Source organism: Arachis hypogaea, chromosome 7, assembly GCF_003086295.3.
Source record: "Arachis hypogaea cultivar Tifrunner chromosome 7, arahy.Tifrunner.gnm2.J5K5, whole genome shotgun sequence".
Lineage (NCBI taxonomy): Eukaryota > Viridiplantae > Streptophyta > Magnoliopsida > Fabales > Fabaceae > Arachis > Arachis hypogaea.
The window spans coordinates 29,413,759-29,418,317 of record NC_092042.1 but is presented as its reverse complement, the minus strand read 5'-3'; the positions used below and the strand labels follow the sequence as shown (position 1 = coordinate 29,418,317).

General features: G+C 36.0%; 1 non-coding gene across 1 annotated transcript; it reads right to left on the bottom strand.

Moving 5' to 3' along the window:
• Positions 1 to 2,453: 2,453 nt before the first annotated feature.
• Positions 2,454 to 2,557, bottom strand: LOC112704627 (small nucleolar RNA R71). Its single transcript, XR_003155243.1, has one exon. It is a non-coding gene; the product is annotated as a small nucleolar RNA R71 (small nucleolar RNA).
• Between the last annotated feature and the right edge of the window lie 2,002 nt (positions 2,558 to 4,559).

Sequence of the window (4,559 nt, the reverse complement as noted above, 5' to 3'; positions counted from 1 at the left end):
ACTGAGTTGAAGCAGTGGGAGAGCAGGCGTTCTTGAGCCATACAATATCTCCATTCGCTTATCTGAAATTCCCACCAATGAATCTGCATAAGTATTCTATCCTTTTTATTATTTCTTCTTTTTATTATTAATTTTCGAAACCATACACAAATTTAATCTGCCTAACTGAGATTTACAAGGTAACCATAGCTTGCTTCATACCAACAATCTCTGTGGGATCGACCCTTACTCACGTAAGGTTTATTACTTGGACGACCCAGTACACTTGCTGGTTAGTTGAACGGAGTTGTGTCCACTCGTGCCAATTTCAAATTCCATAATTTTACAATGAGTGCAACTCAAAGAATAGTGATCACAATTTCGTCCACCAAGTTTTTGGCGCCGTTGCCGGGGATTGTTCGAGTGTGGACAACTGACGGTTCATCTTGTTGCTCAGATTAGGTAATTTTCTTTTCAAAAATCTTTTTCAAAAATTTTCTTTTCTTTTTCGTTTTTTTCCAAAAATGTTTTTCGAAAAAAATTAATAAAAATACAAAAAAATTAGAAAATCATAAAAAATCAAAAATATTTTGTGTTCCTTGTTTGAGTCTTGAGTCAATTTTTAAGTTTGGTGTCAATTGCATGTTTTTAAATTTTTCTTGCATTTTTTCGAAAATCTCATGCATTCATAGTGTTCTTCATGATCTTCAAGTTGTTCTTGACAAGTCTTCTTGTTTGATCTTGATGATTTCTTGTTTTGTGTCTTTTCTTCTTTTTCATGTGCACCTTTGCATTTATATTTTCCTTGCATTAAAGATTTCTAAGTTTGGTGTCTTACATGTTTTCTTTGAATCAAAAATTTTTCAAAATTATGTTCTTGATGTTCATCATGATCTTCAAAGTGTTCTTGGTGTTCATCTTGACATTCATAGCATTCTTGCATACATTCATTGTTTTGATCTAAAAATTTCATGCATTAAGTATTTTTGTTGTTTTTCTTTCTCATAATTAAAATATTCAAAAATCAAAAAAATATCTTTTCCTTATTTCCCTCCAAATTTTCAAAATTTTGGGTTGACTTGGTCAAAAATTTTTAAAATTAGTTGTTTCTTACAAGTCAAGTCAAAATTTCAATTTTAAAAATCTGATCTTTTCAAAATCTTTTTCAAAAATCATATCTTTTTCATTTTTTTTTATAATTTTCGAAAATTTCAAAAATCTTTTTCAAAATATTTTTCAAAATCTTTTTCTTATCTTTATATCAAATTTTCGAAAATTAGCTAACAATTAATGTGATTAGTTCAAAAATTTGAAGTTTGTTACTTTCTTGTTAAGAAAGGTTCAATCTTTAAAGTTCTAGAATCTTATCTTGTAGTTTCTTGTTAGTTAAGTCAATTTTTAAAAAAAAAATTAAATCTTTTTATCTTTTATCTTATCTTTTTCAAAAATCTTATCTTTTTCAAAATTTGATTTTAAAATATCTTATCTAACTTCTTATCTTCTTATCTTTTTCAAATTTAATTTCTTTTACTAACTAACTAACTTTTTGTTTGTTTCTTATCTTTTTCAAAACCACCTAACTACTTTTCCCTCTCTAATTTTCAAAAATATCTCATCCCTTTTTCAAAAAAAAAATTCCTTTTTAATTAATTAATTGTTTTAAATTTTAATTTTAATCTTATCTTATCTCTAATTTTCGAAAATTACTAACTCCTTTTTCAAAAATTGTTTTCGAAATTTCTCTTCTCTTCTCTTATTCTATTTAATTATTTAATTACTAACACTTCTCTTCACCTCTCTTCATCTAAGAATCCGAACTTCTTATATCCCTTGTATTTGGATTCTTTTCCCCCCTTTCTTCTTCTACTAACATAAAGGAATCTCTATACTGTGACATAGAGGATTCCTCTTTCTTTTCTTGTTTTTTTCTCTTTCATATGAGCAGGAACAGGGAAAAAGGCACTCTTGTTGAAATTGATCCAAAACCTGAAAGGACTCTGAAGAGAAAATTAAGAGAAGCTAAATTACAACAATCCAGAAATAACCTTTCAGAAATTTTCGAACAAGAGAAGGAGATGGCAGCCGAAAATAATAATAATAATGCAAGGAGAATGCTTGGTGACTTCACAAAGCCAACGTCCAAGTTTGATGGAAGGAGCATCTCCATTCCTGCCATTGGAGCCAATAATTTTGAGCTTAAGCCTCAACTAGTTGCTTTAATGCAACAAAAATGCAAGTTTTATGGACTTCCATCTGAAGATCCTTATCAGTTCTTAACTGAGTTCTTGCAGATCTGTGAGACTGTAAAGACGAATGGAGTTGATCCTGAAGTCTACAGACTCATGCTTTTCCTTTTTACTGTAAGAGACAGAGCTAGAATATGGTTGGATTCACAACCTAAGGATAGCCTGGACTCCTGGGATAAGTTGGTCACTGCCTTCTTGGATAAATTCTTTCCTCCTCAAAAGTTGAGCAAGCTGAGAGTGGATGTTCAAACCTTCAAACAAAAAGATGGTGAATCCCTCTATGAAGCTTGGGAAAGATACAAGCAGTTGACCAAAAGATGTCCATCTGACATGTTTTCAGAATGGACCCTATTAGATATATTCTATTATGGTCTCTCTGAATTTTCAAAAATGTCATTGGACCATTCTGCAGGTGGATCTATTCACCTGAAGAAAACGCCTGAAGAGGCTCAAGAACTCATTGACATGGTTGCAAACAACCAATTCATGTATACCTCTGAGAGGAATTCCGTGAATAATGGGATACCTCAGAAGAAAGGAGTTCTTGAAATTGATGCTCTGAATGCCATATTGGCTCAGAACAAAATGTTGACTCAACAGGTCAACATAATCTCTCAAAATCTGAATGGATTGCAACATGCATCCAACAGTACTAGAGAGGTAGCTTCTGAAGAAGCTTATGATCCTGAGAACCCTGTCATGGCAGAGGTTAATTACATGGGTGAACCTTATGGAAACACCTATAACCCATTGGTGCGCGAAATTGTGAACAATACTTTTTCACAACTCTCATAATCCCCGGACATGAACCCCAAAAACTTGGTGTTCAATACCATGGCATTACACAACTTCGCACAACTAACCAGCAAGTGCACTGGGTCGTCCAAGTAATAAACCTTACGCGAGTAAGGGTCGATCCCACGGAGATTGTTAGTATTGAAGCAAGCTATGGTCATCTTGTAACTCTTAGTCAGGCAAACTCAAATGGTAATAGTGATGAACGAAAATAACAAAAAGGTAAAGATAGAGATACTTATGTAATTCATTGGTAGGAACTTCAGATAAGCGCATGAAGATGCCTTCCCTTCCGTCTCTCTGCTTTCCTACTGTCTTCATCCAATCCTTCTTATTCCTTTCCATGGCAAGCTTGTGTAGGGTTTCACCGTTGTCAATGGCTACCTCCCATCCTCTCAGTGAAAACGATTGCATATGCTCTGTCACAGCACGCGGAATTCAGCTGTCGGTTCTCGGTCAGGCCGGAATAGAATCCATCGATTCTTTTGCGTCTGTCACTAACGCCCCGCCTGCTAGGAGTTTGAAGCACGTCACAGTCATTCAATCATTGAATCCTACTCAGAATACCACAGACAAGGTTAGACCTTCCGGATTCTCTTGAATGCCGCCATCAGTTCTTGCCTATACCACGAAGACTCTGATCTCACGGAATGGTTGGCTCGTTTGTCAGACGAGCACTCGGTTGTCAGGCGATCAACCATGCATCGTGCAATCAGGAATCCAAGAGATATTCACTAGAGCCTTGATTGCTTGTAGAACAAAAGTGGTTGTCAGTCACCTTGTTCATGGGTGAGAATGATGATGAGTGTCACGGATCATCACATTCATCAAGTTGAAGAACAAGTGATATCTTAGAACAAGAACAAGCGGAATTTAATGGAAGAACAATAGTAATTGCATTAATACTCGAGGTACAGCAGAGCTCCACACCTTAATCTATGGTGTGTAGAAGCTCCACCGTTGAAAATACATAAGTATAAGGTCTAGGCATGGCCGAATGGCCAGCCTCCCAATGATCTAAGATAGCATAAGAATGAAGATAGCTACCAAAGTCTGATCTAAGATCTAAAGTGATCAAAAGATCTCCCAATACAATAGTAAAAGGTCCTACTTATAGAAAATTAGTAGCCTAGGGTGTACAGAGATGAGTAAAAGACATAAAAATCCATTTCCGGGCCCACTTGGTGTGTGCTTGGGCTGAGCAATGAAGCATTTTCGTGTAGAGACTCTTCTTGGAGTTAAACGCCAGCTTTTATGCCAGTTTGGGCGTTTAACTCCCATTTGGGTGCCAGTTCCAGCGTTTAACGCTGGGATTTCTGAGGGTGACTTTGAACGCCGGTTTGGGCCATCAAATCTTGGGAAAAGTATGGACTATCATATATTGCTGGAAAGCCCAGGATGTCTACTTTCCAACGCCGTTGAGAGCGCGCCAATTGGGCTTTTGAAGCTCCAGAAAATCCACTTCGAGTGCAGGGAGGTCAGAATCCAACAGCATCTGCAGTCCTTTTTGGTCTCTGAATCAGATTTTTGCTCAGGTCC